This window comes from Phodopus roborovskii, unplaced genomic scaffold (genome assembly GCF_943737965.1).
Source record: "Phodopus roborovskii unplaced genomic scaffold, PHOROB, whole genome shotgun sequence".
NCBI lineage: Eukaryota > Metazoa > Chordata > Mammalia > Rodentia > Cricetidae > Phodopus > Phodopus roborovskii.
In genome coordinates, this window is record NW_026125281.1 from 20,498,837 (window position 1) to 20,511,836 (window position 13,000).

The 13,000-nt window shown below is 38.5% G+C and overlaps 1 protein-coding gene across 1 annotated transcript in view; it reads left to right on the forward strand.

The window, feature by feature from the left end:
• The window catches only part of Slc26a7 (solute carrier family 26 member 7), a 109,085-nt gene that overhangs the window by 23,673 nt on the left and 72,412 nt on the right, over positions 1-13,000 (forward strand). The window lies entirely within an intron of this gene.

The window sequence follows — 13,000 nt, forward strand, 5'->3', positions numbered from 1 at the left end:
GGTGAAAAACACTTAACTGCTCTCGCAAAGGACATAGGTTCCCTTCTAAACACCCACAAGGAGGCCCACGTATTTTCAGGGGATCCAGTTCCCACTTCTGGCCTCTGTGGGAATTAGGCACACATGTGGTATGATACACATATATACATGTAGAGAAAATACTCATAAAGTAAAAATTAAATATTTTTTAAAAGCTTGACTAGGCTTCCTTCATACAATGAGTCCATGCTTTGTTCACACATGAACAGAGTATCCAGAAAGGAATTTTGTGGGTGAAATTACAATATGAAGATGATGCTAGCTGCCTTGAATGCTTCTCTACTTTAAGCACTTTATGATTTTGTTGAACACATGGGCACTTAGTCTGTCTCCTGGGCTTGCTAGTATGAGGTTTCTGGACTCAGATCCTACCAGCCTTTGCTTTTTTTTTTTTTTTTTACAACTCTTAATATCAAATGCTACCACATTGGCTATTGTCAAATTCTCCTCATAATTTTGGTATTGGGTATTTGCTGTTTTTAATGAAATAATCAGACCTAGATCCCTCAGAAGCAATTTTAAGACAGATATGGTGTGTCAGTCACTTTTGGTAACTGACAACCTGCCTGATTAGAACAACTTACAGGAGAAAGGATTTAGTTGTATCCACAGTGTCAGAACTGTCAGTCCACATTCACTAAGCTTTATCTTGGGGCCAGTGATGACGCAAAACATGGGTGGCCAGAGAGTGGAGAGAAGGTGAGTGAGTTTGGACACCGGCAGCCTCTGAAGCCTCTGGGCTGTGATCCACCATTTGCAACATGGCCTCACCCCTGGTTTTCACATCAGGGTCACCAGTAGACCGTGCCTCTATCCATGGATTAGGTCAGAGCCATAATGATCACCCTCAGCATTGCTTTGGGGGACAAATCTTCAACACATCAGTTTTGAAGATACATTTCACACTCAAGTGGTAAACACACAGGAAAGCTCTAAATGTCATGCACAAAATTCCCTGTTTATTGGTCATTTTTGCTCACTCATTTCTTGTAAACTAAATTACATACATATATATGTGTGTGTGTGTGTGTATCGCATACATATATATATATATATAAAACACATATATACATATATATATACATATATATATATATATAGTGTGCTGGGCTGATAGTCTATTTTGAAATATTGTTGTCCTATTATTTATAAGATCATATATGAACAGTAGAAAGGGAGAATAGTTGTTGATTATGTGAATAAATGAAAGAAAAAATGTGATCTAGAAAAAAAGAAACTAAAATCCTTAGAATATTGCCTTTTGACTATATCAGAAGGCTTAATTATGAACTGAAGTCTGCAGTTACTGAGAAAAATAAACTGTTCTACCACAATGACCAGGCAAACTAGCGGGCCTGTCAGATATTTTTTGTCTTTAGAACAGTTTTCCAGGAAGCAAGGCCCAGCTGTAGTATTCACCTGTGTTCACCAAGAGTTTGCAAACATGGATGATGCCAGTATACACTGGAACTTGTGTGGGCTGGCTTGCTGACCTTTGCTTTGACGGTTCTTGGAAGGCTCAAGAAAACACCTGACCATGGCTGTGTCTCAGACAGAATCAGCTGTGTGAGCTGGTGATTGAGCCCGGATATGTTACATTGAATTTGATCAATTCCCCTTATTCCTATTCATTTCAGATGAAAATGTCTGTATTAAAATGGTAAAAAGACCACAATGCTTTCCCCTGCTCAATTATTTTACATTCCTCTTTCTTTTACCCAATGCAGCACAAAACAGATTGTTATAGGTGTATATTAGTACTTTGCAGAATATACTATTGTTAATAAGACTAGAAACTACTTTCTTGGTCTCATTTTAACCATTTCCTCCAATGATCATCTGGTATTTTATTATCACTTAGCATATTTGGATCAAGAACTTCCATAGTAAAATATAAACGTAGACGCCAAGGTTTGAACAAGTAAACGAAACCTCATTGTCCTCATTGAAACTCCCTAGAAACATGAGAGTAGAGCAGGACATTAGTAAAGATAATAAAATCGTTTCATTTCACAACCTTTTATTGCTTGTAAAATGGGATCCAGATAGTTGCATGTTTTCTCTTATAAGCTTGCAGACATCTGCTCTCCTTCCTCTGTCCCAGGCTGGGGTCCTGGATGTGGATCTGTGAGTCAACTTGTGAGCAGACGCCTGGACTCATCTGACCCCCACACTCCTCTGCCCATTGTCGGGCTAGAACCTTACAGTCTGTGAGATCTGTTGGCCCCGCCTCCTCCATCCTCACTTTACTTTCTCTGCCCTAAGTCCAAGTTCTGCAAACTCGGGATGCTTTTCAACCTTACTTTTTCTTACTTTTATGTTATTAATGTTCTTTTACGTTTTCTGAAGCAATCATTATTGACCTGATTCCCAGACTGTGTAAATCAGCAATGTCCTCAGCTGTAGAGAGCAGACAGGCCAATCCTCAGAGGCAGACTTTCGAAACATTAGCTGTTTCAGATGGCTTATTGGTAGGTATCAGTGTCTGTCAACACATCCAATTAACAAACGGATCTGCTTTCTCTTATTATATAACAATGCCAGCTGTCTTAGTATGCTGTTCAGTTTCCAATCTCCCTCCCTCCCATTCTTTTCTCTCCCTCTGTCTCTTACTGGTGACTGATCCCAGAACTCAGGGATCTTTTCTATGTTTCTTTCAGAATTCTTTCTCTTCGGTTCTTTTCCCTTCAAATTTGAAGAGTTCTGTATGTATTAGGGATTTTAGCCTTTTAAGTGTGCTTTTAAGTATGTTGTGTGTTGCTAATGCTTTTTTCTTTCTTTTTTTTTTGACTATTATTCAGTTATATTTTACCATGTGCATCTGAAAAATAATGGAATTAAATTCACCAATCTTTTTTTTTGGTCAGTGAATTTTATTCAAGCATTGGAAAGCTTCTCCATTACAATGAGTTGATAGAGGTATGATAATTCACATACTTCTTTCTCCTAGTACTGTGAGGACTTAGAGTTTGTTTCCCTTTATATTTGGACTGAGGAAAACCTTTTCAGTGTTCCTAAGTGCAAAGCGTAAGGAACTAGGATGTTAGCCTGATGATGGTGCACATGCCTTTAATCAGGTGGATCTCTGTGAGTTTGAGGTCAGCATGGTAAACAGGACAGCCAGGAATACACACACACACACACACACACACACACACACACACACACACACACACACAAACCTGTCTCTAAAAACTGGGGTGTGTGTGTAAAGAACTAGGGATGTAAAATGAAAAAAGGAAAGGCTTATTTATATATATGATGGGATGTATGAATCTGACTTCATTATTGTTTTGGAAGTGGCTGTCTCATTGGGCCAGCAACATTTATTCAATGACGAAGGCTTATATTGATACCTATATAATGTACCAACCTTATTTGTATATATATTTAGACAGAATTGAGGACTTATCCTATTCACTATATATCTGTTCTTGGGACAGTAACACTTGGTTTTATAGAGAGTTTATTATTTAGTGTTATATAGGACAGTTCACCTTTTGTAGGCTTTTGTGCATATTCATGATTGTTCTTTCATGCTTGTGTTTTTGTTGTGGGTTACCCTACTCCAACCCCCCTTGGGGAGGGGATGAGAAGAGGCAGCATGCGAGTCAGAGAGCAGCAGAGTCAGCTGCAGTCTTTTATTCAGGAAGTTAGGCCTGCCTTTATACCCCTCCCAAGGTCCTGTTGGTTCAGGCACTAACTCTGCTGTATGTCCCTTTCCCATTGGTGTTCCCTGGTCAAAGGTCTCTCCGGGTCAGGTGTCTCTGGGCATTGAGGCAGGCTTGGCAGCCTGGTTCAGGGAGGAAGTGTCTGCTGCACATGCAGATGTGCTTGCGCAGGTGGGCTGGCCTGGGCTCCAGGGACAGGGTGACCACAGCTTGGGTAGGCTGGCCGCAGTAAATTCTACAAGTTTTTAGCATCCACTGACTGTATTCTATGTAAGCAATTATGTTGACATCTTTATTTTATGGCATTATTGCTGTCTTTATAATGCTGATTCGTCATGTCCAAGAAAAGGAATGTTTTTATTTTTGTTCAAATCTAGTTTTGTGTGCTGCAGTAATTTGTTAAGTTTTCTTTTTATAGAGTTTACATATCTTTGTGACATGTATTCCTAAGTATTTGTACTGCTTCTCTGCTATTGTAGATGGGACTTTGTCCAATATTAATCATGTGGCTACTTTTTGTGACTATGAAAGTTATTAATTTTATGTTATTTTTATATTTTAATACTTTCAATTTCTATTTTTTCTCTTTTTAATTTGCCACATAAAGTAATTGTTTTAATTCGGTGTTTACACACACACACACACACTCACACATACACACACACTCACACCCTACTTTACTTTTTAACTCGTTCTTCATCCCTACTGTTCCTTCTCATCTCTCCCTTCCACATTTTATCTGTGTTCAAATATTTATAGGTGTATTGGCTGGTTCTATATCCTAAAAACTGTTAATAAACACGGGTGTGTTACCATCTCTGTAGTGTGTTGACTTGAAGCCCTTTTTATATATATTGAGAGTGATAGATGTGGACCATCTGGTAATCCTATATGTTTTTTAATAACCTCCAACCTCCTCACTGACATTCAAGGTGGCTTTCTTTACCCCTTCTAGCATTGAATATGCATTCTTCTTTTTAAATATCTCCACCAGCATTTGTAGTTATTTGTTTCTATTTATAGTAGTCATACTGACTGTGATGTAAATCACAAGCATTTTCTTTTCTTTTCAGCATTTTCAATATTTATTAACCACTTTTATTTCTTCATTTGAGAATGATCTATTTGGTTCATTATTCCATCAACTGGTTGGATAACTTGATTCTTTTTGTGTTTAAATCTTTCAGTTCTTTATATATTATATGTAGCATTCCCATATCTGATGTAGAGCTGGCAATGATGTCCTCCATTCTATGGGCTGCTCATCACTTTCTTCGCTCTGCAGAAGTTTTTTAATCTCATGGAACTTTATCTCTATATTTTGGGATTATTTCCCATGCTGGAGTTCTGCTTGCAAAGTCCTTGTCTGTGTCCATACCTTGAAGAATTTTACTTATTTTTTCCTCTAACATTTTAAAAGACACAAGTCTTTTATATAAAGGTCTTTGGATCATTTTTTTTTTTGGATGTTTATGTAGGGTGAGGAATTAGGATCTCCATTACTGATCTTTCAGAGTAGATAGGCTTGTCTTGCTTATTGAGGCTCTTTTATGCTTCAGTGTGGATTCAAGAACTGTGTTTTCTAGTTCTACGAAGAATGCCATTGGTATTTTTAAATTAGATTTCATTGATCCTGTAGATTCCCTTTCAGTAACACAGACTTTTTACAATACTAAGTATGCCAATTTGTAAGCTTAGGATAATTTTTCTATTGCTGGATGTCTTCTTTAATTTATTTCTTCAGTGTAGAGGCCTTCTACCTCCTTAGTTAACTTTATTCTTGGACATTTTATAATGCTTAAAGGCTATTACAGATGGGAATTTTTCCTGATTTCTTTTTCAGTGAGCTATTTTTTTTTTGTAGTCATAAAGTTTATTGGTTTCTGCATGTTTTTTAATGTCTTTGTTACTGTTCTTTAAAGAGGTACAATGACCAAGGCCACTTTTATAAAAGAAAGCATTTAGTTGGGGACTTACTTTCAGTTTCAGGGGATTAGTCCATTATCATCATGGCAGGAAGCAGACAGCTATGATTCTAGAGCAGTGTCTGAGAACATTACATCTTGATCCATAGGCAGTAGACAGAGAAAGGGGCAGACACTGGGCCTAGTGTGGACTTTTGAAATCTTAAAACCCATCCCCAGTAACATACCTCCTCCAACAAGGCCTCACCTCCTAATCTTTCTTCACAGTGTCTAGCAGCTGGGAACCAACCATTCAAATGTATGGGCCTCCTGGGGACAGACTTACTCAGACCACCACATTCCACTCCCTGACCCCCATAGGCTAGTAGCCCTGTCACAAAGCAAAATGTATTCAGTCTGGCTTCAAAAGTCCTATATTCATTTAGTTTCAAAATCTAAAGTTTCTTAGGAGACTCTGACTGTAACCCCTTGTAAAATAAAAATTCAGATCACTTGCTTCCAGCATACAATGGTGCAGCATATACATCACCACTCCACAGAGGGAGAACAGTGACCGAAGCAAGACCGGAACCCTGCAGGGCAAACTTCAAATTTTGTCTTAGATCGTTCTTCAGATCCCCAACTCCTGTCAGCTTGTGGACTGCAACACAGTTCTCTCTTTTGGGCTGGTTCCACACCGTGTAGGCAGCTCTCCTTGGCAATTCTAGTATCTCAATTCAGGCTTCTCCTTCACGACTTCATGCAATGGCCTGTGTAAGCCTCCCTGTAGGGACTGCCCTGCAAAATGCCTGGACCCAGTGGCTTTCCTGTACTATGAAGGGAGGTTACACAACCCCTTTCTTGTATCATTATTGACTTTAAAATTTGAGTCATGTGGCCAAAGCTGCTGCCTGCTTGGGCTGAAGCCTGGCCACTTTGTATAAACCTTGACTTGTTGATGGTTTCAAGGCTGTGGAAGTCTATTAGGCTTGTTCTTTTCATAGGATACAGGATTAGCTGTGTTGGGTCTTGCTCTGAGGGTATGCCTCTTTTATTTAGCATCAGGCCTTTCTTTATGCTTTTTATTTCCCTGAGCACAGGACTTGGCTCCAACATTACCTTTCCAGGTGCTCCTTTTCTCTTCAAACTGTACATTTGCTTTTCTTTTCATCCAGCATACACTTTTCATTATAGATCTGCATATGAGTGATTACAAATAACCACATGATATAGTCAATACTAAGCTGTCCTGAAATTTCTGCCAATGACATTAACCCCAAACTCTCCTGTTTCAGGAAGACTCTTAAGACAAAGGCAAAAAGCAGTTATATTCTTTGCCAAACTATCACAAGAATGGTCTATAGCCTAGTTCCTAATATTAATATTATTGCCCTCTGAAACCTCTTGAGCCAGGTTTCCATAATTCAAATAGCTATGAACAGTACTTTCTTTCATGTTCCTACCAGGATGGTCCTTAAACCCTGCATAAAGCCTTCAGCTTCTTTTTTTAGTTCAGAGTCCTAAAGTCTTCCATATTCCTCCAAACAGCATGTTAAGGCCTGTCCCTCATACCAACTCTGTTTCAGTTGCCATTTTATTGCTTTGAAGAGACACCAGGCAACTTTTATAAAAGAAAGAATTTAGTTGTGGGCTTGTCTATAGTTTCAGCAAGTTACTCCACTATCATCATGGTGGGAAGCAGACAAGCTATGGTGCTGAAGCAGTAGCCGAGAGCTTTACATCCTGATCCACAAGCAGTAGATAAAAAGAGGCAGACACTGGGTCTGGTGTGGGCTTTTGGAACCTCAAACCAACCCAAAGTGATACACCACCTTTGGCAATGGACACACCTACTAATCCTTCCTAATAGTCAACCAGCTGGGAACCAAGCATCCAAAAGTATGTGCCTATTGGGGCCATTCTCATGCAAACTGCCACAGTTTTATATACTACTAGTTTTCTGAAAGTGTTTATCAGAATCATGAAGGTGTTGTATAGAACGATACTGTCTACAAGTGAGAATACTTTGGCTTCTTCCTACCCTATTGCATACCCATTATTTTACTTTCTCTTGTCTTACCACTCTAAGACTTGGAGAACTATGTTGAACAAAGATAGAGTGGGTCCTCTTGTCTCATTTCTCTTTGAGGAAATACATTCAGCTTCCCTCCATTTGATAGAAGGTTAGTACTTAGTCTACAATATCTTTAGCCTTTATGATGTTGAGATATAGTCTTTTAATTCCAAGTTTCCATCAGGGCTTGCTTATGAAGAAGGGATATTAGATTTCTGCATATATTGAGATGCTCTTTTATTACCACTCATAAGACTATTTCTTGATTTGTGTTGAACAAATCTTGTATCTCTTGTATGAGATCACCTTGGTCTTGGGGTTTGATATTTTTAATCTTATTTTAATTTTTTTTTTATTTGTGATGGCTTTTCAAAAATTTAGAAACAATCTTATTTTACAAATCAGTTCTAGTTCTCCCTCCCTCCCTCTTTCCTTAGGGACCCCACCATCCCACCCCTATCTACTCCCCAGGGAGGGTAAGGCCTTCCATGGGGGATTATCAAAGTCTGTCTCATCATTTGGGGCAGGGCCTAGGTCCTCCCCTGTGTATCTAAGCTGGGAGAGTAGCCCTCCATGGGGGGAAACGGGCTCCCAAAGTCCATTTGTGCACTAGCGATAAATATTGGTGCCACTGACAGAGGTCCCACCGGCTGCCCAGGCCTCCTAACTGACACCCACATCCACAAGGCTTGGTTCAGTCCAATTCTGGTTCCCCAGCTTTATGACTGGGGTCCATGTGCTCCCTGTTCAGGTCAGCTGTCTCTGTGGGTTTGCCCAGCATGGTCTTGACCCCTTTGCTTATCTGTCCTCCCTCTCTACAACTGGATTCCAGTGCTTAGCTGTGGGTGTCTCCATAACAGTTTCATACATGTATATTTTTTCCTTAACAGTTTCATACACATACATGCTGCAAGTTTGCTCATCCTCTCTTATTACCCTCTTTAATCCCCATTTCTTGTTGGCTGAAACTATTCTTCCTCTACTACTTTGGTGTGTTTGTTTGTTTGTTGAGCCATTGTATGTATTTATGGTTGCTTTCATGAGCATGAATGGGGAGATATTTAGAACTATTAAGATCTTATTTTGTTCTTGAACATCTTTTCAAGTATTTTACTGAGTAGCTTTGTATCTGTGTTCATCAGAGAAATTGGTGTATCATTTCGTGGTATAGTTATGATGTTACCTAGAAGGCATTTGGTAATACTCCTTATACTTCTCCTTTCTAGAATGATCTGAGGAATGTTAGTATTAGTTTTAGCTTTGCCTTAAGGGTCTATTAGAATTTTGCAATAAATCCATCTGTCCCTGGGCTTTTCCTTTTTGGGAAACATTTTACCACTATTTCATTCTTGTTAATTGTTATGGATCTGTTTAAGTTGTTTATATCATCTTAATTTATTTGGCTAAGTCATATTGCTAATAATTTATATACTTCATGTAGATATTCTAGTTTTTTGGAATGTAAGTTTTCAAAAATACTGCCTAATAATCATTTGCTCTCTACTGGAGATTTCTGTATCACTCCATTCGTTCAGTCTCACACTTTATTAATGTGGATCTTCCCTCAGTTTTTGTTGTTGTTGTTGTTCATTTGGCTAGTGGTTTCTAAATTTTACTTTTCAAAGAACAGAGTTTGTGTCTGGTGGGTCCAATGTGGTGGTCATTTAGTCTCTATCTCATTAATATATTTCTAGACCTTTATTGTTGTTTCTTGTGAGCTACTGTTTTTGTTTTTAAGACCTGTCATACCATATTTTGTATCCATGGTCTTATTTTTTATAGTTGAAACTTACAGCTGTAAACTTTCTTGGCAGAACTACCTTAGTTGTATTTCAAAGTTCCTAGGAGATTATACTTTCATAATGAAAAGTGTGTCAATGAAGAGTGTTGCTCTGGTCTAATATTTATATAGTTTCATCCAGTATTGATTTTGTTGTTGTTTTAGTTCACAGTGAGCTGAGAGGTTACAAGAAATTATTTCACTTCTTTTATACTAAGTCTTTCTATGGGACATAGAATGTGCTCTATTTAGAAAGTGTTGTATTGAGCTTCTGAGAAAAATGTGCATTCTATTTATGCTGGTGGCATACTATGTTTGATTTGAGCTATGGCATAGTTTAACTATGAAAGCCTGTAAAACAAATAAATAAAAGACCCAGAGACTGATACTGGGGTTCAAGCTTCAAGCTGAGTATCAGAAAAGCAATGCAGCTGGCCACTAGCTTCTTACCTCTGCCTCAGGCTGAATGAACTGGTCCTGTCTCCATGACCTCTCACCAAGCCTCAGATTGTAACCTTTCCTCATTGGGCTGAAGAATGAATGCCTCTCTGAGACCTTGCAACTGTCTTATATACTTCCCTAATGTTGGAATTAAAGGTGTGCGCTATAATTTTCTTTTAGACTGATTCACTTTTGTGGAGATCTGGGTGGCCTTGGACTCACAGAGATCTATCTATCTCTTATCCTGAGTCCTAGGATAAAAGGTGTGTACCATGACCTCTAGCTTCTGCCTGCTGGGATAAAAGATGTGTGCCTTGCTTTTATGGCTTGTGGCTGACTTTGCTTTTCTGAATCCTCAGTCAAGCTTTAATAAGTCATACATAATTTATCACTACAATTCTCCAGCCAGGTGAAACAGAAGCTCCATCTACAAAGGCCCTTTATTGGTTTCCAGTTTAAATGATGTAAGTAAAGAAGAGATTGAGCAATTGAAGTCAATCAGTATTATTCCTTTAGGATCCAACAGACCTTTTATGCATAGGAGTGATTTTTCAAAAGACAATCATAAGCACCAATTTTCAGATCATGTATTTTTCTACTCATTCTATATTATTATTATTGATGAATTTCTCCCTTTGTTGGTAGGTGGTTAGCTTTTTGTTGTTGTTTTGGTTTTTCGAGACAGGGTTTCTTTGAACCTTTTGAAGGCTGCCCTGGAGATCTCTCTGTAGACCAGGTTGGCCTCCAACTCACAGAGATCTGCCTGTCTGTGCTTCCTGAGTGCTGGGATTAAAGCTGTGCACCACCACTGCCCAGCTTGGTGGTTAAAAGTCTACTTTATTGGAGAAAATAACTGTACTGGCTTACTTTTGGCTTTTATTTGTTTGTTGATTAGCTTTACTCCTTGACTTTCATTCTGGGAGTGTCTTTCTTAACATATGTATTCAACAGATAGTTGGACCTGCTTTTCTATTGTTGTTTTGTTTTTTTTATCTTTTTCTTTTTTTAATTTTAAAACAATCTTTTCTCATTCCCAGTTCCAATTCCTTCTCTTCCTCCTCCCACCAGGGTAAGGCTTCCCATGGGGAGTTAAAGTCTGACACATCGCTTTGAGACAGGACCAAGGCCCTCCCCCCTATAGCTAGGCTGAGCAGGTATCCCTCCAAAGAAAATTGACTCAAAGAATGAACAAACAAACAAACAACCCCCAAAACAACAACAACAAAAGCCAGTTCAAGCACTAGGAATAAATCCTGGTCCCACTGCCAATGGCCCCATGACTGGGCAAGCCACACAACTGTCACACACATTCAGAGGGCCTAGTTTGGTCCTATGTGGGTTCCCCTGCTGTGAGTCTGGAGTCTGTGAGCTCCCAGTAGCTCAGGTCAGCTGTTTCTGTGGGTATCCCCAATGGTCTTGACCCCTTTGTTCATATTATCACTCCTCCCTCTCTTCGACTGGACTCTGGGTGTGGGCCCAGTGCTTGGCTGCAGATCTCTGCATCTGCTTCCGTCAGATACTGAATGAAGGTCTATGATGATAACTAAGGGAGTCATCGATCCAATTACAGGGGAAGGCCAGTTCAGTCACCCTTTCCACTAATGCTGAGGATCTTAGCTAGAGTCATCTTGTGGATCCCTGAGGACTATTCCTAGTCTGTATATCTTTGATGGGGGAGTATAGGCCTTCTGCATTTTAGATTAATAACTCATGTGATTATTTTACCCTTCGATTTTATTATTATTATTCACTCCTATTGTATTAAAGTTTTTCTGATTTACTGTGCTGGACATGATAGATTTCATCCTAGCTTTCTTTTGTTCATCTATTCCTCTCATAAACTTAAATTTCCCCTATGCTCTGTGAAGTTCTCCTTTGGATACTGCCTACAGTATTGGCTTGTAGGTCCTGAACTGCCTTAGTTTTTGTTTGTCTTGATATTTATCTGTTTTGCCGTCAGCTTTTAAAGTTAGATTTGATGAAGGCAGCTCTCTGGTTGATAGCTGTTTTCTCTATGAGATTGCAAATATGTCATTCCATTCTTTCTTGGATTTTTTTTAATTTAAGAGCTAATATATTTTGCCTTTGAAGGTGAGTTGTTGTTTTCCTCACAACTTTTAATATTATTTTTCTATTGTGTATTTTTCTTTTTGGAGAGTATTGTGTGTGTGTGTGTGTGTGTGTGTGTGTGTGTGTGTGTGTGTGTGTGCACGCACACACTTGCTTTCTTACATGGCCATGCAGAATACCAGGTGTGTTCCTCTATTATTCTCCACCTTTTTGCCTGAGACAAGATCGCTGTTGCATCTGGACTAGCTGGCTAGCAAGTTCTCAGGATCTAGCTGCCTCTACCCTCAATCCTGGGTTATATGTGTGTGTTTGTCATGGCTCCTCCTCTTTTTTTAAAAACATAGTTGCTGAGATTTGAATTCAATCCTTGTTTGTAGAACAAGAATTTACACCCACTGAACCATCTTTCCAGCCTCTCTACTTTGTATTTTTGATACTTTGCTGTGATACTTTGAAGAGGACTTTGTTTTGTGGTCATGTCTTTTGGGGGTTCTAAATGTCTCTTGTGTTTGGACATCCATTTATTTATCCAGAATACACATTCACACATTCTTTCTTCCTGTATTGATATTTGAGATTAATACTTCCTTGATCTTGTCCTCCATATCTAATATTATTTGTATGCTTGCTTGATTTTATTGTTGATAGTTTTAGCTGTGCTTTTTATTTGGTTCATTGAAATTTTCATTTCTACATTTCTATATAGTTCTAAAAAGCTCTTAATTACTCTCATTACTTTTTTTCTGTGTTACTTTTTAAATTTTATTTTTAGCTATACTTCTGATTTTTCTTATCATTTTTGTTGATGTTTTTCTTGACTTTCCTATCTAGGTCTTGGATTATTCTCCACGTCTCCTTTAAGGCAAACATATTTACTATCTTACTTTTAGAATCTTCAGATGACATCTCACTTGCAGTATTATTTAACTCTTTAGTTAAAAAGAAATGATCACTTGGGAGCATCATGTTTCTAAGCCTATTTTCATTTTCTTTTTTACTATGACTTAGGAATAGTAGATAG